The following is a 26147-nucleotide window of genomic DNA, read 5'->3' as shown; positions in this document are numbered from 1 at the left end:
GAACCCGGGACCTCTCGCACCCTAAGCGAGAATCATACCCCTAGACCAACGAGCCTTATGCAAAAAGTTATTTTTTTGCTTTCTGCAGCAATGACAGTGAAGATATCGATTGACGTGTCCATGGTGCTTGGAACGATTGAACATCATGTGAGTGTTTTGTGCTTTACTTGTGAGCATAACAGTCTTCCAAAATCTTGACCATGCTTCAGTTCAAATCTTCTGTAGTTCATCTGCTGTGTCTTTCACATTCTGTCTTGTTCAGTCGCGACAGCAAAATGATGACGAGTTTTTACAAATTAATAATGAGATCAATTCATTTTTTTAAAAACAAATGAAAAAATAAGACTTCCAAAAGAATGGAACTCATTTATTTTGAGTCAAATGACGCAAAGGTACGTGAATCAAAGTCAATTAATTTTGAAAATACCCATTCAAATAGATCCGTTTTCAACTAGAGAGATTAAGACTCGGCGTATCCGTCTCAATCCTCCACAACTGCTTATGTTAACCCTCCATATCTGCAGTGAAAGATGGTGGACCTAGATCGGTTTTTGTCAAACCATGAGACAATACCTATAATCGGTCTTCTCACAAAAACATCTCTAGCTTCCGAACCGTTTGACCTACAAATTCATATGACCACTCTCTGGAATGAGGAGACCCCCACGAACACGGTGGTATTCTCAATTTTTCTCTACATCCCCCACAAGTGTCAGGAGACTCGTCTGAAGTCACAACCGTCTATGTGCCAAGTTCTGTTTGTAGAATCCAAAATCTTGGGCTACAAACTAAAGTGACCCCACTTGTCGCAATGTTCTCCGTTTTGCCCTACGTTCCCAACAAGCGTCACGGGACTAATCTGAAGGTAACCTGTAGTGATTAAAATTATAGATTTTTTAACCAGGGACCTCTCGCAACCTAAGCCATAATCATACACCTAAACCGTGAAAGTGAATTATCACTTTCCACCAAAATGACGGTCAAATTATGAGTCGATGTCTCAATGTTGCTACTGAGCTGCACATAGCATTGGTGGTATAGTGGTGAGCATAGCTGCCTTCCAAGCAGTTGACCCGGGTTCGATTCCCGGCCAATGCAGAGCCTGAGGAATTCATTTGTTTTAGGGGCTGGATGTCATTTCAAGTGTATTACATTTGAATCATTATCCTTGTACTTGGAAGTCAGAATTGCTCCTACATTCTGCAGGTTATCTAAAATAATAAATGTTGTGCGACGTTGAACCAACAAGTGCATATCAAAATAGATTTGCAGTCCTATCGCCAAAACCATTCAGCCACCTTGTCCTGCGCCCAAGAGGTGATAGTCGGCATTCCGACAAGATCTGCCTGTCTGAGATTGTTCAAGGATCTGCAAAAGGACTCATCCGGGATTTGAACCCGGGACCTCTCGCACCCTAAGCGAGAATCATACCCCTAGACCAACGAGCCTTATGCAAAAAGTTATTTTTTTGCTTTCTGCAGCAATGACAGTGAAGATATCGATTGACGTGTCCATGGTGCTTGGAACGATTGAACATCATGTGAGTGTTTTGTGCTTTACTTGTGAGCATAACAGTCTTCCAAAATCTTGACCATGCTTCAGTTCAAATCTTCTGTAGTTCATCTGCTGTGTCTTTCACATTCTGTCTTGTTCAGTCGCGACAGCAAAATGATGACGAGTTTTTACAAATTAATAATGAGATCAATTCATTTTTTTAAAAACAAATGAAAAAATAAGACTTCCAAAAGAATGGAACTCATTTATTTTGAGTCAAATGACGCAAAGGTACGTGAATCAAAGTCAATTAATTTTGAAAATACCCATTCAAATAGATCCGTTTTCAACTAGAGAGATTAAGACTCGGCGTATCCGTCTCAATCCTCCACAACTGCTTATGTTAACCCTCCATATCTGCAGTGAAAGATGGTGGACCTAGATCGGTTTTTGTCAAACCATGAGACAATACCTATAATCGGTCTTCTCACAAAAACATCTCTAGCTTCCGAACCGTTTGACCTACAAATTCATATGACCACTCTCTGGAATGAGGAGACCCCCACGAACACGGTGGTATTCTCAATTTTTCTCTACATCCCCCACAAGTGTCAGGAGACTCGTCTGAAGTCACAACCGTCTATGTGCCAAGTTCTGTTTGTAGAATCCAAAATCTTGGGCTACAAACTAAAGTGACCCCACTTGTCGCAATGTTCTCCGTTTTGCCCTACGTTCCCAACAAGCGTCACGGGACTAATCTGAAGGTAACCTGTAGTGATTAAAATTATAGATTTTTTAACCAGGGACCTCTCGCAACCTAAGCCATAATCATACACCTAAACCGTGAAAGTGAATTATCACTTTCCACCAAAATGACGGTCAAATTATGAGTCGATGTCTCAATGTTGCTACTGAGCTGCACATAGCATTGGTGGTATAGTGGTGAGCATAGCTGCCTTCCAAGCAGTTGACCCGGGTTCGATTCCCGGCCAATGCAGAGCCTGAGGAATTCATTTGTTTTAGGGGCTGGATGTCATTTCAAGTGTATTACATTTGAATCATTATCCTTGTACTTGGAAGTCAGAATTGCTCCTACATTCTGCAGGTTATCTAAAATAATTAATGTTGTGCGACGTTGAACCAACAAGTGCTGATCAAAATAGATTTGCAGTCCTATCGCCAAAACCATTCAGCCACCTTGTCCTGCGCCCAAGAGGTGATAGTCGGCATTCCGACAAGATCTGCCTGTCTGAGATTGTTCAAGGATCTGCAAAAGGGCTCATCCGGGATTTGAACCCGGGACCTCTCGCACCCTAAGCGAGAATCATACCCCTAGACCAACGAGCCTTATACCAGAAGTTATTTTTTTGCTTTCTGCAGCAATGACAGTGAAGATATCGATTGACGTGTCCATGGTGCTTGGAACGATTGAACATCATGTGAGTGTTTTGTGCTTTACTTGTGAGCATAACAGTCTTCCAAAATCTTGACCATGTTTCAGTTCAAATCTTCTGTAGTTCATCTGCTGTGTCTTTCACATTCTGTCTTGTTCAGTCGCGACAGCAAAATGATGACGAGTTTTTACAAATTAATAAAGTGCAAAATGAGATCAATTCATTTTTTAAAAAACAAATGAAAAAATAAGACTTCCAAAAGAATGGAACTCATTTATTTTGAGTCAAATGACGCAAAGGTACGTGAATCAAAGTCAATTAATTTTGAAAATACCCATTCAAATAGATCCGTTTTCAACTAGAGAGATTAAGACTCGGCGTATCCGTCTCAATCCTCCACAACTGCTTATGTTAACCCTCCATATCTGCAGTGAAAGATGGTGGACCTAGATCGGTTTTTGTCAAACCATGAGACAATACCTATAATCGGTCTTCTCACAAAAACATCTCTAGCTTCCGAACCGTTTGACCTACAAATTCATATGACCACTCTCTGGAATGAGGAGACCCCCACGAACACGGTGGTATTCTCAATTTTTCTCTACATCCCCCACAAGTGTCAGGAGACTCGTCTGAAGTCACAACCGTCTATGTGCCAAGTTCTGTTTGTAGAATCCAAAATCTTGGGCTACAAACTAATGTGACCCCACTTGTCGCAATGTTCTCCGTTTTGCCCTACGTTCCCAACAAGCGTCACGGGACTAATCTGAAGGTAACCTGTAGTGATTAAAATGATAGATTTTTTAACCAGGGACCTCTCGCAACCTAAGCCATAATCATACACCTAAACCGTGAAAGTGAATTATCACTTTCCACCAAAATGACGGTCAAATTATGAGTCGATGTCTCAATGTTGCTACTGCACATAGCATTGGTGGTATAGTGGTGAGCATAGCTGCCTTCCAAGCAGTTGACCCGGGTTCGATTCCCGGCCAATGCAGAGCCTGAGGAATTCATTTGTTTTAGGGGCTGGATGTCATTTCAAGTGTATTACATTTTAATCATTATCCTTGTACTTGGAAGTCAGAATTGCTCCTACATTCTGCAGGTTATCTAAAATAATAAATGTTGTGCGACGTTGAACCAACAAGTGCATATCAAAATAGATTTGCAGTCCTATCGCCAAAACCATTCAGCCACCTTGTCCTGCGCCCAAGAGGTGATAGTCGGCATTCCGACAAGATCTGCCTGTCTGAGATTGTTCAAGGATCTGCAAAAGGGCTCATCCGGGATTTGAACCCGGGACCTCTCGCACCCTAAGCGAGAATCATACCCCTAGACCAACGAGCCTTATACCAGAAGTTATTTTTTTGCTTTCTGCAGCAATGACAGTGAAGATATCGATTGACGTGTCCATGGTGCTTGGAACGATTGAACATCATGTGAGTGTTTTGTGCTTTACTTGTGAGCATAACAGTCTTCCAAAATCTTGACCATGTTTCAGTTCAAATCTTCTGTAGTTCATCTGCTGTGTCTTTCACATTCTGTCTTGTTCAGTCGCGACAGCAAAATGATGACGAGTTTTTACAAATTAATAATGAGATCAATTCATTTTTTTAAAAACAAATGAAAAAATAAGACTTCCAAAAGAATGGAACTCATTTATTTTGAGTCAAATGACGCAAAGGTACGTGAATCAAAGTCAATTAATTTTGAAAATACCCATTCAAATAGATCCGTTTTCAACTAGAGAGATTAAGACTCGGCGTATCCGTCTCAATCCTCCACAACTGCTTATGTTAACCCTCCATATCTGCAGTGAAAGATGGTGGACCTAGATCGGTTTTTGTCAAACCATGAGACAATACCTATAATCGGTCTTCTCACAAAAACATCTCTAGCTTCCGAACCGTTTGACCTACAAATTCATATGACCACTCTCTGGAATGAGGAGACCCCCACGAACACGGTGGTATTCTCAATTTTTCTCTACATCCCCCACAAGTGTCAGGAGACTCGTCTGAAGTCACAACCGTCTATGTGCCAAGTTCTGTTTGTAGAATCCAAAATCTTGGGCTACAAACTAATGTGACCCCACTTGTCGCAATGTTCTCCGTTTTGCCCTACGTTCCCAACAAGCGTCACGGGACTAATCTGAAGGTAACCTGTAGTGATTAAAATGATAGATTTTTTAACCAGGGACCTCTCGCAACCTAAGCCATAATCATACACCTAAACCGTGAAAGTGAATTATCACTTTCCACCAAAATGACGGTCAAATTATGAGTCGATGTCTCAATGTTGCTACTGCACATAGCATTGGTGGTATAGTGGTGAGCATAGCTGCCTTCCAAGCAGTTGACCCGGGTTCGATTCCCGGCCAATGCAGAGCCTGAGGAATTCATTTGTTTTAGGGGCTGGATGTCATTTCAAGTGTATTACATTTTAATCATTATCCTTGTACTTGGAAGTCAGAATTGCTCCTACATTCTGCAGGTTATCTAAAATAATAAATGTTGTGCGACGTTGAACCAACAAGTGCATATCAAAATAGATTTGCAGTCCTATCGCCAAAACCATTCAGCCACCTTGTCCTGCGCCCAAGAGGTGATAGTCGGCATTCCGACAAGATCTGCCTGTCTGAGATTGTTCAAGGATCTGCAAAAGGGCTCATCCGGGATTTGAACCCGGGACCTCTCGCACCCTAAGCGAGAATCATACCCCTAGACCAACGAGCCTTATACCAGAAGTTATTTTTTTGCTTTCTGCAGCAATGACAGTGAAGATATCGATTGACGTGTCCATGGTGCTTGGAACGATTGAACATCATGTGAGTGTTTTGTGCTTTACTTGTGAGCATAACAGTCTTCCAAAATCTTGACCATGTTTCAGTTCAAATCTTCTGTAGTTCATCTGCTGTGTCTTTCACATTCTGTCTTGTTCAGTCGCGACAGCAAAATGATGACGAGTTTTTACAAATTAATAATGAGATCAATTCATTTTTTTAAAAACAAATGAAAAAATAAGACTTCCAAAAGAATGGAACTCATTTATTTTGAGTCAAATGACGCAAAGGTACGTGAATCAAAGTCAATTAATTTTGAAAATACCCATTCAAATAGATCCGTTTTCAACTAGAGAGATTAAGACTCGGCGTATCCGTCTCAATCCTCCACAACTGCTTATGTTAACCCTCCATATCTGCAGTGAAAGATGGTGGACCTAGATCGGTTTTTGTCAAACCATGAGACAATACCTATAATCGGTCTTCTCACAAAAACATCTCTAGCTTCCGAACCGTTTGACCTACAAATTCATATGACCACTCTCTGGAATGAGGAGACCCCCACGAACACGGTGGTATTCTCAATTTTTCTCTACATCCCCCACAAGTGTCAGGAGACTCGTCTGAAGTCACAACCGTCTATGTGCCAAGTTCTGTTTGTAGAATCCAAAATCTTGGGCTACAAACTAAAGTGACCCCACTTGTCGCAATGTTCTCCGTTTTGCCCTACGTTCCCAACAAGCGTCACGGGACTAATCTGAAGGTAACCTGTAGTGATTAAAATTATAGATTTTTTAACCAGGGACCTCTCGCAACCTAAGCCATAATCATACACCTAAACCGTGAAAGTGAATTATCACTTTCCACCAAAATGACGGTCAAATTATGAGTCGATGTCTCAATGTTGCTACTGAGCTGCACATAGCATTGGTGGTATAGTGGTGAGCATAGCTGCCTTCCAAGCAGTTGACCCGGGTTCGATTCCCGGCCAATGCAGAGCCTGAGGAATTCATTTGTTTTAGGGGCTGGATGTCATTTCAAGTGTATTACATTTGAATCATTATCCTTGTACTTGGAAGTCAGAATTGCTCCTACATTCTGCAGGTTATCTAAAATAATTAATGTTGTGCGACGTTGAACCAACAAGTGCTGATCAAAATAGATTTGCAGTCCTATCGCCAAAACCATTCAGCCACCTTGTCCTGCGCCCAAGAGGTGATAGTCGGCATTCCAACAAGATCTGCCTGTCTGAGATTGTTCAAGGATCTGCAAAAGGGCTCATCCGGGATTTGAACCCGGGACCTCTCGCACCCTAAGCGAGAATCATACCCCTAGACCAACGAGCCTTATACCAGAAGTTATTTTTTTGCTTTCTGCAGCAATGACAGTGAAGATATCGATTGACGTGTCCATGGTGCTTGGAACGATTGAACATCATGTGAGTGTTTTGTGCTTTACTTGTGAGCATAACAGTCTTCCAAAATCTTGACCATGTTTCAGTTCAAATCTTCTGTAGTTCATCTGCTGTGTCTTTCACATTCTGTCTTGTTCAGTCGCGACAGCAAAATGATGACGAGTTTTTACAAATTAATAAAGTGCAAAATGAGATCAATTCATTTTTTAAAAAACAAATGAAAAAATAAGACTTCCAAAAGAATGGAACTCATTTATTTTGAGTCAAATGACGCAAAGGTACGTGAATCAAAGTCAATTAATTTTGAAAATACCCATTCAAATAGATCCGTTTTCAACTAGAGAGATTAAGACTCGGCGTATCCGTCTCAATCCTCCACAACTGCTTATGTTAACCCTCCATATCTGCAGTGAAAGATGGTGGACCTAGATCGGTTTTTGTCAAACCATGAGACAATACCTATAATCGGTCTTCTCACAAAAACATCTCTAGCTTCCGAACCGTTTGACCTACAAATTCATATGACCACTCTCTGGAATGAGGAGACCCCCACGAACACGGTGGTATTCTCAATTTTTCTCTACATCCCCCACAAGTGTCAGGAGACTCGTCTGAAGTCACAACCGTCTATGTGCCAAGTTCTGTTTGTAGAATCCAAAATCTTGGGCTACAAACTAATGTGACCCCACTTGTCGCAATGTTCTCCGTTTTGCCCTACGTTCCCAACAAGCGTCACGGGACTAATCTGAAGGTAACCTGTAGTGATTAAAATGATAGATTTTTTAACCAGGGACCTCTCGCAACCTAAGCCATAATCATACACCTAAACCGTGAAAGTGAATTATCACTTTCCACCAAAATGACGGTCAAATTATGAGTCGATGTCTCAATGTTGCTACTGCACATAGCATTGGTGGTATAGTGGTGAGCATAGCTGCCTTCCAAGCAGTTGACCCGGGTTCGATTCCCGGCCAATGCAGAGCCTGAGGAATTCATTTGTTTTAGGGGCTGGATGTCATTTCAAGTGTATTACATTTTAATCATTATCCTTGTACTTGGAAGTCAGAATTGCTCCTACATTCTGCAGGTTATCTAAAATAATAAATGTTGTGCGACGTTGAACCAACAAGTGCATATCAAAATAGATTTGCAGTCCTATCGCCAAAACCATTCAGCCACCTTGTCCTGCGCCCAAGAGGTGATAGTCGGCATTCCGACAAGATCTGCCTGTCTGAGATTGTTCAAGGATCTGCAAAAGGGCTCATCCGGGATTTGAACCCGGGACCTCTCGCACCCTAAGCGAGAATCATACCCCTAGACCAACGAGCCTTATACCAGAAGTTATTTTTTTGCTTTCTGCAGCAATGACAGTGAAGATATCGATTGACGTGTCCATGGTGCTTGGAACGATTGAACATCATGTGAGTGTTTTGTGCTTTACTTGTGAGCATAACAGTCTTCCAAAATCTTGACCATGTTTCAGTTCAAATCTTCTGTAGTTCATCTGCTGTGTCTTTCACATTCTGTCTTGTTCAGTCGCGACAGCAAAATGATGACGAGTTTTTACAAATTAATAATGAGATCAATTCATTTTTTTAAAAACAAATGAAAAAATAAGACTTCCAAAAGAATGGAACTCATTTATTTTGAGTCAAATGACGCAAAGGTACGTGAATCAAAGTCAATTAATTTTGAAAATACCCATTCAAATAGATCCGTTTTCAACTAGAGAGATTAAGACTCGGCGTATCCGTCTCAATCCTCCACAACTGCTTATGTTAACCCTCCATATCTGCAGTGAAAGATGGTGGACCTAGATCGGTTTTTGTCAAACCATGAGACAATACCTATAATCGGTCTTCTCACAAAAACATCTCTAGCTTCCGAACCGTTTGACCTACAAATTCATATGACCACTCTCTGGAATGAGGAGACCCCCACGAACACGGTGGTATTCTCAATTTTTCTCTACATCCCCCACAAGTGTCAGGAGACTCGTCTGAAGTCACAACCGTCTATGTGCCAAGTTCTGTTTGTAGAATCCAAAATCTTGGGCTACAAACTAATGTGACCCCACTTGTCGCAATGTTCTCCGTTTTGCCCTACGTTCCCAACAAGCGTCACGGGACTAATCTGAAGGTAACCTGTAGTGATTAAAATGATAGATTTTTTAACCAGGGACCTCTCGCAACCTAAGCCATAATCATACACCTAAACCGTGAAAGTGAATTATCACTTTCCACCAAAATGACGGTCAAATTATGAGTCGATGTCTCAATGTTGCTACTGCACATAGCATTGGTGGTATAGTGGTGAGCATAGCTGCCTTCCAAGCAGTTGACCCGGGTTCGATTCCCGGCCAATGCAGAGCCTGAGGAATTCATTTGTTTTAGGGGCTGGATGTCATTTCAAGTGTATTACATTTTAATCATTATCCTTGTACTTGGAAGTCAGAATTGCTCCTACATTCTGCAGGTTATCTAAAATAATAAATGTTGTGCGACGTTGAACCAACAAGTGCATATCAAAATAGATTTGCAGTCCTATCGCCAAAACCATTCAGCCACCTTGTCCTGCGCCCAAGAGGTGATAGTCGGCATTCCGACAAGATCTGCCTGTCTGAGATTGTTCAAGGATCTGCAAAAGGGCTCATCCGGGATTTGAACCCGGGACCTCTCGCACCCTAAGCGAGAATCATACCCCTAGACCAACGAGCCTTATACCAGAAGTTATTTTTTTGCTTTCTGCAGCAATGACAGTGAAGATATCGATTGACGTGTCCATGGTGCTTGGAACGATTGAACATCATGTGAGTGTTTTGTGCTTTACTTGTGAGCATAACAGTCTTCCAAAATCTTGACCATGTTTCAGTTCAAATCTTCTGTAGTTCATCTGCTGTGTCTTTCACATTCTGTCTTGTTCAGTCGCGACAGCAAAATGATGACGAGTTTTTACAAATTAATAATGAGATCAATTCATTTTTTTAAAAACAAATGAAAAAATAAGACTTCCAAAAGAATGGAACTCATTTATTTTGAGTCAAATGACGCAAAGGTACGTGAATCAAAGTCAATTAATTTTGAAAATACCCATTCAAATAGATCCGTTTTCAACTAGAGAGATTAAGACTCGGCGTATCCGTCTCAATCCTCCACAACTGCTTATGTTAACCCTCCATATCTGCAGTGAAAGATGGTGGACCTAGATCGGTTTTTGTCAAACCATGAGACAATACCTATAATCGGTCTTCTCACAAAAACATCTCTAGCTTCCGAACCGTTTGACCTACAAATTCATATGACCACTCTCTGGAATGAGGAGACCCCCACGAACACGGTGGTATTCTCAATTTTTCTCTACATCCCCCACAAGTGTCAGGAGACTCGTCTGAAGTCACAACCGTCTATGTGCCAAGTTCTGTTTGTAGAATCCAAAATCTTGGGCTACAAACTAATGTGACCCCACTTGTCGCAATGTTCTCCGTTTTGCCCTACGTTCCCAACAAGCGTCACGGGACTAATCTGAAGGTAACCTGTAGTGATTAAAATGATAGATTTTTTAACCAGGGACCTCTCGCAACCTAAGCCATAATCATACACCTAAACCGTGAAAGTGAATTATCACTTTCCACCAAAATGACGGTCAAATTATGAGTCGATGTCTCAATGTTGCTACTGCACATAGCATTGGTGGTATAGTGGTGAGCATAGCTGCCTTCCAAGCAGTTGACCCGGGTTCGATTCCCGGCCAATGCAGAGCCTGAGGAATTCATTTGTTTTAGGGGCTGGATGTCATTTCAAGTGTATTACATTTTAATCATTATCCTTGTACTTGGAAGTCAGAATTGCTCCTACATTCTGCAGGTTATCTAAAATAATAAATGTTGTGCGACGTTGAACCAACAAGTGCATATCAAAATAGATTTGCAGTCCTATCGCCAAAACCATTCAGCCACCTTGTCCTGCGCCCAAGAGGTGATAGTCGGCATTCCGACAAGATCTGCCTGTCTGAGATTGTTCAAGGATCTGCAAAAGGGCTCATCCGGGATTTGAACCCGGGACCTCTCGCACCCTAAGCGAGAATCATACCCCTAGACCAACGAGCCTTATACCAGAAGTTATTTTTTTGCTTTCTGCAGCAATGACAGTGAAGATATCGATTGACGTGTCCATGGTGCTTGGAACGATTGAACATCATGTGAGTGTTTTGTGCTTTACTTGTGAGCATAACAGTCTTCCAAAATCTTGACCATGTTTCAGTTCAAATCTTCTGTAGTTCATCTGCTGTGTCTTTCACATTCTGTCTTGTTCAGTCGCGACAGCAAAATGATGACGAGTTTTTACAAATTAATAATGAGATCAATTCATTTTTTTAAAAACAAATGAAAAAATAAGACTTCCAAAAGAATGGAACTCATTTATTTTGAGTCAAATGACGCAAAGGTACGTGAATCAAAGTCAATTAATTTTGAAAATACCCATTCAAATAGATCCGTTTTCAACTAGAGAGATTAAGACTCGGCGTATCCGTCTCAATCCTCCACAACTGCTTATGTTAACCCTCCATATCTGCAGTGAAAGATGGTGGACCTAGATCGGTTTTTGTCAAACCATGAGACAATACCTATAATCGGTCTTCTCACAAAAACATCTCTAGCTTCCGAACCGTTTGACCTACAAATTCATATGACCACTCTCTGGAATGAGGAGACCCCCACGAACACGGTGGTATTCTCAATTTTTCTCTACATCCCCCACAAGTGTCAGGAGACTCGTCTGAAGTCACAACCGTCTATGTGCCAAGTTCTGTTTGTAGAATCCAAAATCTTGGGCTACAAACTAAAGTGACCCCACTTGTCGCAATGTTCTCCGTTTTGCCCTACGTTCCCAACAAGCGTCACGGGACTAATCTGAAGGTAACCTGTAGTGATTAAAATTATAGATTTTTTAACCAGGGACCTCTCGCAACCTAAGCCATAATCATACACCTAAACCGTGAAAGTGAATTATCACTTTCCACCAAAATGACGGTCAAATTATGAGTCGATGTCTCAATGTTGCTACTGAGCTGCACATAGCATTGGTGGTATAGTGGTGAGCATAGCTGCCTTCCAAGCAGTTGACCCGGGTTCGATTCCCGGCCAATGCAGAGCCTGAGGAATTCATTTGTTTTAGGGGCTGGATGTCATTTCAAGTGTATTACATTTGAATCATTATCCTTGTACTTGGAAGTCAGAATTGCTCCTACATTCTGCAGGTTATCTAAAATAATTAATGTTGTGCGACGTTGAACCAACAAGTGCTGATCAAAATAGATTTGCAGTCCTATCGCCAAAACCATTCAGCCACCTTGTCCTGCGCCCAAGAGGTGATAGTCGGCATTCCAACAAGATCTGCCTGTCTGAGATTGTTCAAGGATCTGCAAAAGGGCTCATCCGGGATTTGAACCCGGGACCTCTCGCACCCTAAGCGAGAATCATACCCCTAGACCAACGAGCCTTATACCAGAAGTTATTTTTTTGCTTTCTGCAGCAATGACAGTGAAGATATCGATTGACGTGTCCATGGTGCTTGGAACGATTGAACATCATGTGAGTGTTTTGTGCTTTACTTGTGAGCATAACAGTCTTCCAAAATCTTGACCATGTTTCAGTTCAAATCTTCTGTAGTTCATCTGCTGTGTCTTTCACATTCTGTCTTGTTCAGTCGCGACAGCAAAATGATGACGAGTTTTTACAAATTAATAAAGTGCAAAATGAGATCAATTCATTTTTTAAAAAACAAATGAAAAAATAAGACTTCCAAAAGAATGGAACTCATTTATTTTGAGTCAAATGACGCAAAGGTACGTGAATCAAAGTCAATTAATTTTGAAAATACCCATTCAAATAGATCCGTTTTCAACTAGAGAGATTAAGACTCGGCGTATCCGTCTCAATCCTCCACAACTGCTTATGTTAACCCTCCATATCTGCAGTGAAAGATGGTGGACCTAGATCGGTTTTTGTCAAACCATGAGACAATACCTATAATCGGTCTTCTCACAAAAACATCTCTAGCTTCCGAACCGTTTGACCTACAAATTCATATGACCACTCTCTGGAATGAGGAGACCCCCACGAACACGGTGGTATTCTCAATTTTTCTCTACATCCCCCACAAGTGTCAGGAGACTCGTCTGAAGTCACAACCGTCTATGTGCCAAGTTCTGTTTGTAGAATCCAAAATCTTGGGCTACAAACTAATGTGACCCCACTTGTCGCAATGTTCTCCGTTTTGCCCTACGTTCCCAACAAGCGTCACGGGACTAATCTGAAGGTAACCTGTAGTGATTAAAATGATAGATTTTTTAACCAGGGACCTCTCGCAACCTAAGCCATAATCATACACCTAAACCGTGAAAGTGAATTATCACTTTCCACCAAAATGACGGTCAAATTATGAGTCGATGTCTCAATGTTGCTACTGCACATAGCATTGGTGGTATAGTGGTGAGCATAGCTGCCTTCCAAGCAGTTGACCCGGGTTCGATTCCCGGCCAATGCAGAGCCTGAGGAATTCATTTGTTTTAGGGGCTGGATGTCATTTCAAGTGTATTACATTTTAATCATTATCCTTGTACTTGGAAGTCAGAATTGCTCCTACATTCTGCAGGTTATCTAAAATAATAAATGTTGTGCGACGTTGAACCAACAAGTGCATATCAAAATAGATTTGCAGTCCTATCGCCAAAACCATTCAGCCACCTTGTCCTGCGCCCAAGAGGTGATAGTCGGCATTCCGACAAGATCTGCCTGTCTGAGATTGTTCAAGGATCTGCAAAAGGACTCATCCGGGATTTGAACCCGGGACCTCTCGCACCCTAAGCGAGAATCATACCCCTAGACCAACGAGCCTTATGCAAAAAGTTATTTTTTTGCTTTCTGCAGCAATGACAGTGAAGATATCGATTGACGTGTCCATGGTGCTTGGAACGATTGAACATCATGTGAGTGTTTTGTGCTTTACTTGTGAGCATAACAGTCTTCCAAAATCTTGACCATGCTTCAGTTCAAATCTTCTGTAGTTCATCTGCTGTGTCTTTCACATTCTGTCTTGTTCAGTCGCGACAGCAAAATGATGACGAGTTTTTACAAATTAATAATGAGATCAATTCATTTTTTTAAAAACAAATGAAAAAATAAGACTTCCAAAAGAATGGAACTCATTTATTTTGAGTCAAATGACGCAAAGGTACGTGAATCAAAGTCAATTAATTTTGAAAATACCCATTCAAATAGATCCGTTTTCAACTAGAGAGATTAAGACTCGGCGTATCCGTCTCAATCCTCCACAACTGCTTATGTTAACCCTCCATATCTGCAGTGAAAGATGGTGGACCTAGATCGGTTTTTGTCAAACCATGAGACAATACCTATAATCGGTCTTCTCACAAAAACATCTCTAGCTTCCGAACCGTTTGACCTACAAATTCATATGACCACTCTCTGGAATGAGGAGACCCCCACGAACACGGTGGTATTCTCAATTTTTCTCTACATCCCCCACAAGTGTCAGGAGACTCGTCTGAAGTCACAACCGTCTATGTGCCAAGTTCTGTTTGTAGAATCCAAAATCTTGGGCTACAAACTAATGTGACCCCACTTGTCGCAATGTTCTCCGTTTTGCCCTACGTTCCCAACAAGCGTCACGGGACTAATCTGAAGGTAACCTGTAGTGATTAAAATGATAGATTTTTTAACCAGGGACCTCTCGCAACCTAAGCCATAATCATACACCTAAACCGTGAAAGTGAATTATCACTTTCCACCAAAATGACGGTCAAATTATGAGTCGATGTCTCAATGTTGCTACTGCACATAGCATTGGTGGTATAGTGGTGAGCATAGCTGCCTTCCAAGCAGTTGACCCGGGTTCGATTCCCGGCCAATGCAGAGCCTGAGGAATTCATTTGTTTTAGGGGCTGGATGTCATTTCAAGTGTATTACATTTGAATCATTATCCTTGTACTTGGAAGTCAGAATTGCTCCTACATTCTGCAGGTTATCTAAAATAATAAATGTTGTGCGACGTTGAACCAACAAGTGCATATCAAAATAGATTTGCAGTCCTATCGCCAAAACCATTCAGCCACCTTGTCCTGCGCCCAAGAGGTGATAGTCGGCATTCCGACAAGATCTGCCTGTCTGAGATTGTTCAAGGATCTGCAAAAGGACTCATCCGGGATTTGAACCCGGGACCTCTCGCACCCTAAGCGAGAATCATACCCCTAGACCAACGAGCCTTATGCAAAAAGTTATTTTTTTGCTTTCTGCAGCAATGACAGTGAAGATATCGATTGACGTGTCCATGGTGCTTGGAACGATTGAACATCATGTGAGTGTTTTGTGCTTTACTTGTGAGCATAACAGTCTTCCAAAATCTTGACCATGCTTCAGTTCAAATCTTCTGTAGTTCATCTGCTGTGTCTTTCACATTCTGTCTTGTTCAGTCGCGACAGCAAAATGATGACGAGTTTTTACAAATTAATAATGAGATCAATTCATTTTTTTAAAAACAAATGAAAAAATAAGACTTCCAAAAGAATGGAACTCATTTATTTTGAGTCAAATGACGCAAAGGTACGTGAATCAAAGTCAATTAATTTTGAAAATACCCATTCAAATAGATCCGTTTTCAACTAGAGAGATTAAGACTCGGCGTATCCGTCTCAATCCTCCACAACTGCTTATGTTAACCCTCCATATCTGCAGTGAAAGATGGTGGACCTAGATCGGTTTTTGTCAAACCATGAGACAATACCTATAATCGGTCTTCTCACAAAAACATCTCTAGCTTCCGAACCGTTTGACCTACAAATTCATATGACCACTCTCTGGAATGAGGAGACCCCCACGAACACGGTGGTATTCTCAATTTTTCTCTACATCCCCCACAAGTGTCAGGAGACTCGTCTGAAGTCACAACCGTCTATGTGCCAAGTTCTGTTTGTAGAATCCAAAATCTTGGGCTACAAACTAATGTGACCCCACTTGTCGCAATGTTCTCCGTTTTGCCCTACGTTCCCAACAAGCGTCACGGGACTAATCTGAAGGTAACCTGTAGTGATTAAAATGATAGATTTTTTAACCAGGGACCTCTCGCAACCTAAGCCATAATCATACACCTAAACCGTGAAAGTGAATTATCACTTTCCACCAAAATGACGGTCAAATTATGAGTCGATGTCTCAATGTTGCTACTGCACATAGCATTGGTGGTATAGTGGTGAGCATAGCTGCCTTCCAAGCAGTTGACCCGGGTTCGATTCCCGGCCAATGCAGAGCCTGAGGAATTCATTTGTTTTAGGGGCTGGATGTCATTTCAAGTGTATTACATTTGAATCATTATCCTTGTACTTGGAAGTCAGAATTGCTCCTACATTCTGCAGGTTATCTAAAATAATAAATGTTGTGCGACGTTGAACCAACAAGTGCATATCAAAATAGATTTGCAGTCCTATCGCCAAAACCATTCAGCCACCTTGTCCTGCGCCCAAGAGGTGATAGTCGGCATTCCGACAAGATCTGCCTGTCTGAGATTGTTCAAGGATCTGCAAAAGGACTCATCCGGGATTTGAACCCGGGACCTCTCGCACCCTAAGCGAGAATCATACCCCTAGACCAACGAGCCTTATACCAGAAGTTATTTTTTTGCTTTCTGCAGCAATGACAGTGAAGATATCGATTGACGTGTCCATGGTGCTTGGAACGATTGAACATCATGTGAGTGTTTTGTGCTTTACTTGTGAGCATAACAGTCTTCCAAAATCTTGACCATGTTTCAGTTCAAATCTTCTGTAGTTCATCTGCTGTGTCTTTCACATTCTGTCTTGTTCAGTCGCGACAGCAAAATGATGACGAGTTTTTACAAATTAATAAAGTGCAAAATGAGATCAATTCATTTTTTAAAAAACAAATGAAAAAATAAGACTTCCAAAAGAATGGAACTCATTTATTTTGAGTCAAATGACGCAAAGGTACGTGAATCAAAGTCAATTAATTTTGAAAATACCCATTCAAATAGATCCGTTTTCAACTAGAGAGATTAAGACTCGGCGTATCCGTCTCAATCCTCCACAACTGCTTATGTTAACCCTCCATATCTGCAGTGAAAGATGGTGGACCTAGATCGGTTTTTGTCAAACCATGAGACAATACCTATAATCGGTCTTCTCACAAAAACATCTCTAGCTTCCGAACCGTTTGACCTACAAATTCATATGACCACTCTCTGGAATGAGGAGACCCCCACGAACACGGTGGTATTCTCAATTTTTCTCTACATCCCCCACAAGTGTCAGGAGACTCGTCTGAAGTCACAACCGTCTATGTGCCAAGTTCTGTTTGTAGAATCCAAAATCTTGGGCTACAAACTAATGTGACCCCACTTGTCGCAATGTTCTCCGTTTTGCCCTACGTTCCCAACAAGCGTCACGGGACTAATCTGAAGGTAACCTGTAGTGATTAAAATGATAGATTTTTTAACCAGGGACCTCTCGCAACCTAAGCCATAATCATACACCTAAACCGTGAAAGTGAATTATCACTTTCCACCAAAATGACGGTCAAATTATGAGTCGATGTCTCAATGTTGCTACTGCACATAGCATTGGTGGTATAGTGGTGAGCATAGCTGCCTTCCAAGCAGTTGACCCGGGTTCGATTCCCGGCCAATGCAGAGCCTGAGGAATTCATTTGTTTTAGGGGCTGGATGTCATTTCAAGTGTATTACATTTGAATCATTATCCTTGTACTTGGAAGTCAGAATTGCTCCTACATTCTGCAGGTTATCTAAAATAATAAATGTTGTGCGACGTTGAACCAACAAGTGCATATCAAAATAGATTTGCAGTCCTATCGCCAAAACCATTCAGCCACCTTGTCCTGCGCCCAAGAGGTGATAGTCGGCATTCCGACAAGATCTGCCTGTCTGAGATTGTTCAAGGATCTGCAAAAGGGCTCATCCGGGATTTGAACCCGGGACCTCTCGCACCCTAAGCGAGAATCATACCCCTAGACCAACGAGCCTTATACCAGAAGTTATTTTTTTGCTTTCTGCAGCAATGACAGTGAAGATATCGATTGACGTGTCCATGGTGCTTGGAACGATTGAACATCATGTGAGTGTTTTGTGCTTTACTTGTGAGCATAACAGTCTTCCAAAATCTTGACCATGTTTCAGTTCAAATCTTCTGTAGTTCATCTGCTGTGTCTTTCACATTCTGTCTTGTTCAGTCGCGACAGCAAAATGATGACGAGTTTTTACAAATTAATAATGAGATCAATTCATTTTTTAAAAAACAAATGAAAAAATAAGACTTCCAAAAGAATGGAACTCATTTATTTTGAGTCAAATGACGCAAAGGTACGTGAATCAAAGTCAATTAATTTTGAAAATACCCATTCAAATAGATCCGTTTTCAACTAGAGAGATTAAGACTCGGCGTATCCGTCTCAATCCTCCACAACTGCTTATGTTAACCCTCCATATTTGCAGTGAAAGATGGTGGACCTAGATCGGTTTTTGTCAAACCATGAGACAATACCTATAATCGGTCTTCTCACAAAAACATCTCTAGCTTCCGAACCGTTTGACCTACAAATTCATATGACCACTCTCTGGAATGAGGAGACCCTCACGAACACGGTGGTATTCTCAATTGTTCTCTACATCCCCCACAAGTGTCAGGAGACTCGTCTGAAGTCACAACCGTCTATGTGCCAAGTTCTGTTTGTAGAATCCAAAATCTTGGGCTACAAACTAATGTGACCCCACTTGTCGCAATGTTCTCCGTTTTGCCCTACGTTCCCAACAAGTGTCACGGGACTAATCTGAAGGTAACCTGTAGTGATTAAAATGATAGATTTTTTAACCAGGGACCTCTCGCAACCTAAGCCATAATCATACACCTAAACCGTGAAAGTGAATTATCACTTTCCACCAAAATGACGGTCAAATTATGAGTCGATGTCTCAATGTTGCTACTGAGCTGCACATAGCATTGGTGGTATAGTGGTGAGCATAGCTGCCTTCCAAGCAGTTGACCCGGGTTCGATTCCCGGCCAATGCAGAGCCTGAGGAATTAATTTGTTTTAGGGGCTGGATGTCATTTCAAGTGTATTACATTTGAATCATTATCCTTGTACTTGGAAGTCAGAATTGCTCCTACATTCTGCAGGTTATCTAAAATAATTAATGTTGTGCGACGTTGAACCAACAAGTGCTGATCAAAATAGATTTGCAGTCCTATCGCCAAAACCATTCAGCCACCTTGTCCTGCGCCCAAGAGGTGATAGTCGGCGTTCCGACAAGATCTGCCTGTCTGAGATTGTTCAAGGATCTGCAAAAGGGCTCATCCGGGATTTGAACCCGGGACCTCTCGCACCCTAAGCGAGAATCATACCCCTAGACCAACGAGCCTTATACCAGAAGTTATTTTTTTGCTTTCTGCAGCAATGACAGTGAAGATATCGATTGACGTGTCCATGGTGCTTGGAACGATTGAACATCATGTGAGTGTTTTGTGCTTTACTTGTGAGCATAACAGTCTTCCAAAATCTTGACCATGTTTCAGTTCAAATCTTCTGTAGTTCATCTGCTGTGTCTTTCACATTCTGTCTTGTTCAGTCGCGACAGCAAAATGATGACGAGTTTTTACAAATTAATAAAGTGCAAAATGAGATCAATTCATTTTTTAAAAAACAAATGAAAAAATAAGACTTCCAAAAGAATGGAACTCATTTATTTTGAGTCAAATGACGCAAAGGTACGTGAATCAAAGTCAATTAATTTTGAAAATACCCATTCAAATAGATCCGTTTTCAACTAGAGAGATTAAGACTCGGCGTATCCGTCTCAATCCTCCACAACTGCTTATGTTAACCCTCCATATTTGCAGTGAAAGATGGTGGACCTAGATCGGTTTTTGTCAAACCATGAGACAATACCTATAATCGGTCTTCTCACAAAAACATCTCTAGCTTCCGAACCGTTTGACCTACAAATTCATATGACCACTCTCTGGAATGAGGAGACCCTCACGAACACGGTGGTATTCTCAATTGTTCTCTACATCCCCCACAAGTGTCAGGAGACTCGTCTGAAGTCACAACCGTCTATGTGCCAAGTTCTGTTTGTAGAATCCAAAATCTTGGGCTACAAACTAATGTGACCCCACTTGTCGCAATGTTCTCCGTTTTGCCCTACGTTCCCAACAAGTGTCACGGGACTAATCTGAAGGTAACCTGTAGTGATTAAAATGATAGATTTTTTAACCAGGGACCTCTCGCAACCTAAGCCATAATCATACACCTAAACCGTGAAAGTGAATTATCACTTTCCACCAAAATGACGGTCAAATTATGAGTCGATGTCTCAATGTTGCTACTGAGCTGCACATAGCATTGGTGGTATAGTGGTGAGCATAGCTGCCTTCCAAGCAGTTGACCCGGGTTCGATTCCCGGCCAATGCAGAGCCTGAGGAATTAATTTGTTTTAGGGGCTGGATGTCATTTCAAGTGTATTACATTTGAATCATTATCCTTGTACTTGGAAGTCAGAATTGCTCCTACATTCTGCAGGTTATCTAAAATAATTAATGTTGTGCGACGTTGAACCAACAAGTGCTGATCAAAATAGATTTGCAGTCCTATCGCCAAAACCATTCAGCCACCTTGTCCTGCGCCCAAGAGGTGATAGTCGGCGTTCCGACAAGATCTGCCTGTCTGAGATTGTTCAAGGATCTGCAAAAGGGCTCATCCGGGATTTGAACCCGGGACCTCTCGCACCCTAAGCGAGAATCATACCCCTAGACCAACGAGCCTTATACCAGAAGTTATTTTTTTGCTTTCTGCAGCAATGACAGTGAAGATATCGATTGACGTGTCCATGGTGCTTGGAACGATTGAACATCATGTGAGTGTTTTGTGCTTTACTTGTGAGCATAACAGTCTTCCAAAATCTTGACCATGTTTCAGTTCAAATCTTCTGTAGTTCATCTGCTGTGTCTTTCACATTCTGTCTTGTTCAGTCGCGACAGCAAAATGATGACGAGTTTTTACAAATTAATAAAGTGCAAAATGAGATCAATTCATTTTTTAAAAAACAAATGAAAAAATAAGACTTCCAAAAGAATGGAACTCATTTATTTTGAGTCAAATGACGCAAAGGTACGTGAATCAAAGTCAATTAATTTTGAAAATACCCATTCAAATAGATCCGTTTTCAACTAGAGAGATTAAGACTCGGCGTATCCGTCTCAATCCTCCACAACTGCTTATGTTAACCCTCCATATTTGCAGTGAAAGATGGTGGACCTAGATCGGTTTTTGTCAAACCATGAGACAATACCTATAATCGGTCTTCTCACAAAAACATCTCTAGCTTCCGAACCGTTTGACCTACAAATTCATATGACCACTCTCTGGAATGAGGAGACCCTCACGAACACGGTGGTATTCTCAATTGTTCTCTACATCCCCCACAAGTGTCAGGAGACTCGTCTGAAGTCACAACCGTCTATGTGCCAAGTTCTGTTTGTAGAATCCAAAATCTTGGGCTACAAACTAATGTGACCCCACTTGTCGCAATGTTCTCCGTTTTGCCCTACGTTCCCAACAAGTGTCACGGGACTAATCTGAAGGTAACCTGTAGTGATTAAAATGATAGATTTTTTAACCAGGGACCTCTCGCAACCTAAGCCATAATCATACACCTAAACCGTGAAAGTGAATTATCACTTTCCACCAAAATGACGGTCAAATTATGAGTCGATGTCTCAATGTTGCTACTGAGCTGCACATAGCATTGGTGGTATAGTGGTGAGCATAGCTGCCTTCCAAGCAGTTGACCCGGGTTCGATTCCCGGCCAATGCAGAGCCTGAGGAATTAATTTGTTTTAGGGGCTGGATGTCATTTCAAGTGTATTACATTTGAATCATTATCCTTGTACTTGGAAGTCAGAATTGCTCCTACATTCTGCAGGTTATCTAAAATAATTAATGTTGTGCGACGTTGAACCAACAAGTGCTGATCAAAATAGATTTGCAGTCCTATCGCCAAAACCATTCAGCCACCTTGTCCTGCGCCCAAGAGGTGATAGTCGGCGTTCCGACAAGATCTGCCTGTCTGAGATTGTTCAAGGATCTGCAAAAGGGCTCATCCGGGATTTGAACCCGGGACCTCTCGCACCCTAAGCGAGAATCATACCCCTAGACCAACGAGCCTTATACCAGAAGTAATTTTTTTGCTTTCTGCAGCAATGACAGTGAAGATATCGATTGACGTGTCCATGGTGCTTGGAACGATTGAACATCATGTGAGTGTTTTGTGCTTTACTTGTGAGCATAACAGTCTTCCAAAATCTTGACCATGTTTCAGTTCAAATCTTCTGTAGTTCATCTGCTGTGTCTTTCACATTCTGTCTTGTTCAGTCGCGACAGCAAAATGATGACGAGTTTTTACAAATTAATAAAGTGCAAAATTAGATCAATTCATTTTTTAAAAAACAAATGAAAAAATAAGACTTCCAAAAGAATGGAACTCATTTATTTTGAGTCAAATGACGCAAAGGTACGTGAATCAAAGTCAATTAATTTTGAAAATACCCATTCAAATAGATCCGTTTTCAACTAGAGAGATTAAGACTCGGCGTATCCGTCTCAATCCTCCACAACTGCTTATGTTAACCCTCCATATCTGCAGTGAAAGATGGTGGACCTAGATCGGTTTTTGTCAAACCATGAGACAATACCTATAATCGGTCTTCTCACAAAAACATCTCTAGCTTCCGAACCGTTTGACCTACAAATTCATATGACCACTCTCTGGAATGAGGAGACCCTCACGAACACGGTGGTATTCTCAATTTTTCTCTACATCCCCCACAAGTGTCAGGAGACTCGTCTGAAGTCACAACCGTCTATGTGCCAAGTTCTGTTTGTAGAATCCAAAATCTTGGGCTACAAACTAATGTGACCCCACTTGTCGCAATGTTCTCCGTTTTGCCCTACGTTCCCAACAAGTGTCACGGGACTAATCTGAAGGTAACCTGTAGTGATTAAAATGATAGATTTTTTAACCAGGGACCTCTCGCAACCTAAGCCATAATCATACACCTAAACCGTGAAAGTGAATTATCACTTTCCACCAAAATGACGGTCAAATTATGAGTCGATGTCTCAATGTTGCTACTGCACATAGTATTGGTGGTATAGTGGTGAGCATAGCTGCCTTCCAAGCAGTTGACCCGGGTTCGATTCCCGGCCAATGCAGAGCCTGAGGAATTAATTTGTTTTAGGGGCTGGATGTCATTTCAAGTGTATTACATTTGAATCCTTGTACTTGGAAGTCAGAATTGCTCCGCAGAATTGTTCTCCGTTTTGCCCTACGTTCCCAACAAGTGTCACGGGACTAATCTGAAGGTAACCTGTAGTGATTAAAATGATAGATTTTTCAACCAGGGACCTCTCGCAACCTAAGCCATAATCATACACCTAAACCGTGAAAGTGAATTATCACTTTCCACCAAAATGACGGTCAAATTATGAGTCGATGTCTCAATGTTGCAATCTGAGCTGCACATAGCATTGGTGGTATAGTGGTGAGCATAGCTGCCTTCCAAGCAGTTGACCCGGGTTCGATTCCCGGCCAATGCAGAGCCTGAGGAATTCATTTGTTTTAGGGGCTGGATGTCATTTCAAGTGTATTACATTTGAATCATTATCCTTGTACTTGGAAGTCAGAATTGCTCCTACATTCTGCAGGTTATCTAAAATAATAAATGTTGTGCGACGTTGAACCAACAAGTGCATATCAAAATAGATTTGCAGTCCTATCGCCAAAACCATTCAGCCACCTTGTCCTGCGCCCAAGAGGTGATAGTCGGCATTCCGACAAGATCTGCCTGTCTGAGATTGTTCAAGGATCTGCAAAAGGGCTCATCCGGGATTTGAACCCGGGACCTCTCGCACCCTAAGCGAGAATCATACCCCTAGACCAACGAGCCTTATGCAAAAAGTTATTTTTTTGCTTTCTGCAGCAATGACAGTGAAGATATCGATTGACGTGTCCATGGTGCTTGGAACGATTGAACAACATGTGAGTGTTTTGTGCTTTACTTGTGAGCATAACAGTCTTCCAAAATCTTGACCATGCTTCAGTTCAATTCTTCTGTAGTTAATCTGCTGTATCTTTCACATTCTGTCTTGTTCAGTCGCGACAGCAAAATGATGACGAGTTTTTACAAATTAATAAAGTGCAAAATGAGATCAATTCATTTTTTTAAAAACAAATGAAAAAATAAGACTTCCAAAAGAATGGAACTCATTTATTTTGAGTCAAATGAGACCATGAGACAATACCTATAATCGGTCTTCTCACAAAAACATCTCTAGCTTCCGAACCGTTTGACCTACAAATTCATATGACCACTCTCTGGAATGAGGAGACCCTCACGAACATGGTGGTATTCTCAATTTTTCTCTACATCCCCCACAAGTGTCAGGAGACTCGTCTGAAGTCACAACCGTCTATGTTGCCAAGTTCTGTTTGTAGAATCCAAAATCTTGGGCTACAAACTAATGTGACCCCACTTGTCGCAATGTTCTCCGTTTTGCCCTACGTTCCCAACAAGTGTCACGGGACTAATCTGAAGGTAACCTGTAGTGATTAAAATGATAGATTTTTCAACCAGGGACCTCTCGCAACCTAAGCCATAATCATACACCTAAACCGTGAAAGTGAATTATCACTTTCCACCAAAATGACGGTCAAATTATGAGTCGATGTCTCAATGTTGCAATCTGAGCTGCACATAGCATTGGTGGTATAGTGGTGAGCATAGCTGCCTTCCAAGCAGTTGACCCGGGTTTGATTCCCGGCCAATGCAGAGCTTGAGGAATTCATTTGTTTTAGGGGCTGGATGTCATTTCAAGTGTATTACATTTGAATCATTATCCTTGTACTTGGAAGTCAGAATTGCTCCTACATTCTGCAGGTTATCTAAAATAATAAATGTTGTGCGACGTTGAACCAACAAGTGCATATCAAAATAGATTTGCAGTCCTATCGCCAAAACCATTCAGCCACCTTGTCCTGCGCCCAAGAGGTGATAGTCGGCATTCCGACAAGATCTGCCTGTCTGAGATTGTTCAAGGATCTGCAAAAGGGCTCATCCGGGATTTGAACCCGGGACCTCTCGCACCCTAAGCGAGAATCATACCCCTAGACCAACGAGCCTTATGCAAAAAGTTATTTTTTTGCTTTCTGCAGCAATGACAGTGAAGATATCGATTGACGTGTCCATGGTGCTTGGAACGATTGAACATCATGTGAGTGTTTTGTGCTTTACTTGTGAGCATAACAGTCTTCCAAAATCTTGACCATGCTTCAGTTCAAATCTTCTGTAGTTCATCTGCTGTGTCTTTCACATTCTGTCTTGTTCAGTCGCGACAGCAAAATGATGACGAGTTTTTACAAATTAATAAAGTGCAAAATGAGATCAATTCATTTTTTTAAAAACAAATGAAAAAATAAGACTTCCAAAAGAATGGAACTCATTTATTTTGAGTCAAATGAGACCATGAGACAATACCTATAATCGGTCTTCTCACAAAAACATCTCTAGCTTCCGAACCGTTTGACCTACAAATTCATATGACCACTCTCTGGAATGAGGAGACCCTCACGAACATGGTGGTATTCTCAATTTTTCTCTACATCCCCCACAAGTGTCAGGAGACTCGTCTGAAGTCACAACCGTCTATGTTGCCAAGTTCTGTTTGTAGAATCCAAAATCTTGGGCTACAAACTAATGTGACCCCACTTGTCGCAATGTTCTCCGTTTTGCCCTACGTTCCCAACAAGTGTCACGGGACTAATCTGAAGGTAACCTGTAGTGATTAAAATGATAGATTTTTTAACCAGGGACCTCTCGCAACCTAAGCCATAATCATACACCTAAACCGTGAAAGTGAATTATCACTTTCCACCAAAATGACGGTCAAATTATGAGTCGATGT

General features: G+C 41.5%; 31 non-coding genes across 31 annotated transcripts; 17 read left to right on the top strand and 14 right to left on the bottom strand.

Annotated features, from left to right (window-relative positions):
* The first annotated feature begins 1026 nt into the window (after nt 1-1026).
* trnag-ucc (transfer RNA glycine (anticodon UCC)) lies at nt 1027-1098 on the top strand. Its single transcript has one exon. It is a non-coding gene; the product is annotated as a tRNA-Gly (tRNA).
* Nucleotides 1099-2419: 1321 nt separating this feature from the next.
* On the top strand, nt 2420-2491 carry trnag-ucc (transfer RNA glycine (anticodon UCC)). The gene has a single exon. It is a non-coding gene; the product is annotated as a tRNA-Gly (tRNA).
* Nucleotides 2492-2769: 278 nt separating this feature from the next.
* Nucleotides 2770-2841, bottom strand: trnap-agg (transfer RNA proline (anticodon AGG)). The gene has a single exon. It is a non-coding gene; the product is annotated as a tRNA-Pro (tRNA).
* A 975-nt stretch (nt 2842-3816) lies between these two features.
* Nucleotides 3817-3888, top strand: trnag-ucc (transfer RNA glycine (anticodon UCC)). The gene has a single exon. It is a non-coding gene; the product is annotated as a tRNA-Gly (tRNA).
* Nucleotides 3889-4166: 278 nt separating this feature from the next.
* trnap-agg (transfer RNA proline (anticodon AGG)) lies at nt 4167-4238 on the bottom strand. The gene has a single exon. It is a non-coding gene; the product is annotated as a tRNA-Pro (tRNA).
* A 966-nt stretch (nt 4239-5204) lies between these two features.
* On the top strand, nt 5205-5276 carry trnag-ucc (transfer RNA glycine (anticodon UCC)). The gene has a single exon. It is a non-coding gene; the product is annotated as a tRNA-Gly (tRNA).
* A 278-nt stretch (nt 5277-5554) lies between these two features.
* trnap-agg (transfer RNA proline (anticodon AGG)) lies at nt 5555-5626 on the bottom strand. Its single transcript has one exon. It is a non-coding gene; the product is annotated as a tRNA-Pro (tRNA).
* Nucleotides 5627-6597: 971 nt separating this feature from the next.
* trnag-ucc (transfer RNA glycine (anticodon UCC)) lies at nt 6598-6669 on the top strand. Its single transcript has one exon. It is a non-coding gene; the product is annotated as a tRNA-Gly (tRNA).
* A 278-nt stretch (nt 6670-6947) lies between these two features.
* Nucleotides 6948-7019, bottom strand: trnap-agg (transfer RNA proline (anticodon AGG)). Its single transcript has one exon. It is a non-coding gene; the product is annotated as a tRNA-Pro (tRNA).
* A 975-nt stretch (nt 7020-7994) lies between these two features.
* trnag-ucc (transfer RNA glycine (anticodon UCC)) lies at nt 7995-8066 on the top strand. The gene has a single exon. It is a non-coding gene; the product is annotated as a tRNA-Gly (tRNA).
* A 278-nt stretch (nt 8067-8344) lies between these two features.
* trnap-agg (transfer RNA proline (anticodon AGG)) lies at nt 8345-8416 on the bottom strand. Its single transcript has one exon. It is a non-coding gene; the product is annotated as a tRNA-Pro (tRNA).
* A 966-nt stretch (nt 8417-9382) lies between these two features.
* Nucleotides 9383-9454, top strand: trnag-ucc (transfer RNA glycine (anticodon UCC)). Its single transcript has one exon. It is a non-coding gene; the product is annotated as a tRNA-Gly (tRNA).
* Nucleotides 9455-9732: 278 nt separating this feature from the next.
* On the bottom strand, nt 9733-9804 carry trnap-agg (transfer RNA proline (anticodon AGG)). Its single transcript has one exon. It is a non-coding gene; the product is annotated as a tRNA-Pro (tRNA).
* Nucleotides 9805-10770: 966 nt separating this feature from the next.
* Nucleotides 10771-10842, top strand: trnag-ucc (transfer RNA glycine (anticodon UCC)). Its single transcript has one exon. It is a non-coding gene; the product is annotated as a tRNA-Gly (tRNA).
* Nucleotides 10843-11120: 278 nt separating this feature from the next.
* Nucleotides 11121-11192, bottom strand: trnap-agg (transfer RNA proline (anticodon AGG)). Its single transcript has one exon. It is a non-coding gene; the product is annotated as a tRNA-Pro (tRNA).
* A 971-nt stretch (nt 11193-12163) lies between these two features.
* On the top strand, nt 12164-12235 carry trnag-ucc (transfer RNA glycine (anticodon UCC)). Its single transcript has one exon. It is a non-coding gene; the product is annotated as a tRNA-Gly (tRNA).
* A 278-nt stretch (nt 12236-12513) lies between these two features.
* Nucleotides 12514-12585, bottom strand: trnap-agg (transfer RNA proline (anticodon AGG)). Its single transcript has one exon. It is a non-coding gene; the product is annotated as a tRNA-Pro (tRNA).
* Nucleotides 12586-13560: 975 nt separating this feature from the next.
* Nucleotides 13561-13632, top strand: trnag-ucc (transfer RNA glycine (anticodon UCC)). Its single transcript has one exon. It is a non-coding gene; the product is annotated as a tRNA-Gly (tRNA).
* Nucleotides 13633-14948: 1316 nt separating this feature from the next.
* Nucleotides 14949-15020, top strand: trnag-ucc (transfer RNA glycine (anticodon UCC)). The gene has a single exon. It is a non-coding gene; the product is annotated as a tRNA-Gly (tRNA).
* A 1316-nt stretch (nt 15021-16336) lies between these two features.
* On the top strand, nt 16337-16408 carry trnag-ucc (transfer RNA glycine (anticodon UCC)). Its single transcript has one exon. It is a non-coding gene; the product is annotated as a tRNA-Gly (tRNA).
* Nucleotides 16409-17733: 1325 nt separating this feature from the next.
* trnag-ucc (transfer RNA glycine (anticodon UCC)) lies at nt 17734-17805 on the top strand. Its single transcript has one exon. It is a non-coding gene; the product is annotated as a tRNA-Gly (tRNA).
* A 278-nt stretch (nt 17806-18083) lies between these two features.
* trnap-agg (transfer RNA proline (anticodon AGG)) lies at nt 18084-18155 on the bottom strand. The gene has a single exon. It is a non-coding gene; the product is annotated as a tRNA-Pro (tRNA).
* Nucleotides 18156-19126: 971 nt separating this feature from the next.
* Nucleotides 19127-19198, top strand: trnag-ucc (transfer RNA glycine (anticodon UCC)). Its single transcript has one exon. It is a non-coding gene; the product is annotated as a tRNA-Gly (tRNA).
* Nucleotides 19199-19476: 278 nt separating this feature from the next.
* Nucleotides 19477-19548, bottom strand: trnap-agg (transfer RNA proline (anticodon AGG)). The gene has a single exon. It is a non-coding gene; the product is annotated as a tRNA-Pro (tRNA).
* Nucleotides 19549-20528: 980 nt separating this feature from the next.
* Nucleotides 20529-20600, top strand: trnag-ucc (transfer RNA glycine (anticodon UCC)). The gene has a single exon. It is a non-coding gene; the product is annotated as a tRNA-Gly (tRNA).
* A 278-nt stretch (nt 20601-20878) lies between these two features.
* On the bottom strand, nt 20879-20950 carry trnap-agg (transfer RNA proline (anticodon AGG)). The gene has a single exon. It is a non-coding gene; the product is annotated as a tRNA-Pro (tRNA).
* A 980-nt stretch (nt 20951-21930) lies between these two features.
* trnag-ucc (transfer RNA glycine (anticodon UCC)) lies at nt 21931-22002 on the top strand. Its single transcript has one exon. It is a non-coding gene; the product is annotated as a tRNA-Gly (tRNA).
* A 278-nt stretch (nt 22003-22280) lies between these two features.
* trnap-agg (transfer RNA proline (anticodon AGG)) lies at nt 22281-22352 on the bottom strand. The gene has a single exon. It is a non-coding gene; the product is annotated as a tRNA-Pro (tRNA).
* A 1359-nt stretch (nt 22353-23711) lies between these two features.
* Nucleotides 23712-23783, top strand: trnag-ucc (transfer RNA glycine (anticodon UCC)). The gene has a single exon. It is a non-coding gene; the product is annotated as a tRNA-Gly (tRNA).
* Nucleotides 23784-24061: 278 nt separating this feature from the next.
* On the bottom strand, nt 24062-24133 carry trnap-agg (transfer RNA proline (anticodon AGG)). Its single transcript has one exon. It is a non-coding gene; the product is annotated as a tRNA-Pro (tRNA).
* Nucleotides 24134-25293: 1160 nt separating this feature from the next.
* trnap-agg (transfer RNA proline (anticodon AGG)) lies at nt 25294-25365 on the bottom strand. Its single transcript has one exon. It is a non-coding gene; the product is annotated as a tRNA-Pro (tRNA).
* Between the last annotated feature and the right edge of the window lie 782 nt (nt 25366-26147).

This window comes from Oncorhynchus mykiss, chromosome 9, assembly GCF_057628025.1.
Source record: "Oncorhynchus mykiss isolate SJ-2025 chromosome 9, ASM5762802v1, whole genome shotgun sequence".
Lineage (NCBI taxonomy): Eukaryota > Metazoa > Chordata > Actinopteri > Salmoniformes > Salmonidae > Oncorhynchus > Oncorhynchus mykiss.
Note: the sequence above shows the minus strand (reverse complement) of the source record. Positions and strands in the feature narration are given on the sequence as shown.